The sequence below is a fragment of the Sapajus apella genome, unplaced genomic scaffold (assembly GCF_009761245.1).
Source record: "Sapajus apella isolate SASKATOON/1434 unplaced genomic scaffold, GSC_monkey_1.0 scaffold202, whole genome shotgun sequence".
NCBI lineage: Eukaryota > Metazoa > Chordata > Mammalia > Primates > Cebidae > Sapajus > Sapajus apella.
Window position 1 is genome coordinate 582,163 of NW_022437142.1, and position 352 is coordinate 582,514.

Below are 352 nucleotides of genomic sequence, written 5' to 3' on the forward strand. Positions count from 1 at the left end.
TTCTCTCTCTCTTTCTTTCTTTCTTTCTTTCTTTCTTTCTTTCTTCCTTCCTTCCTTCTTTCTTTCTTTCTTTTTCTTTCTTTCTTTCTTTTTCTTTTTCTTTCTTTCTTTCTTTCTTCTTTCTTTTCTTTCTTCTTTCTCTTTCTTCTCTCTCTCTTTCTTTCTTTCTTTCTTCTTTCTCCTTCTTTCTTCCTTCTTTCTTTCTTCCTTCCTTTTTTTTTTTTTTTGACAGAGTTTTGCTCTTGTCACCCAGGCTGGAGTGCAGTGGCACGTTCTCAGCTCACTGTAACCTCCACCTCCCGGGTTCAAGCAATTCTCCTGTCTCAGCCTCCCGAGTAGCTGGGATTACAGG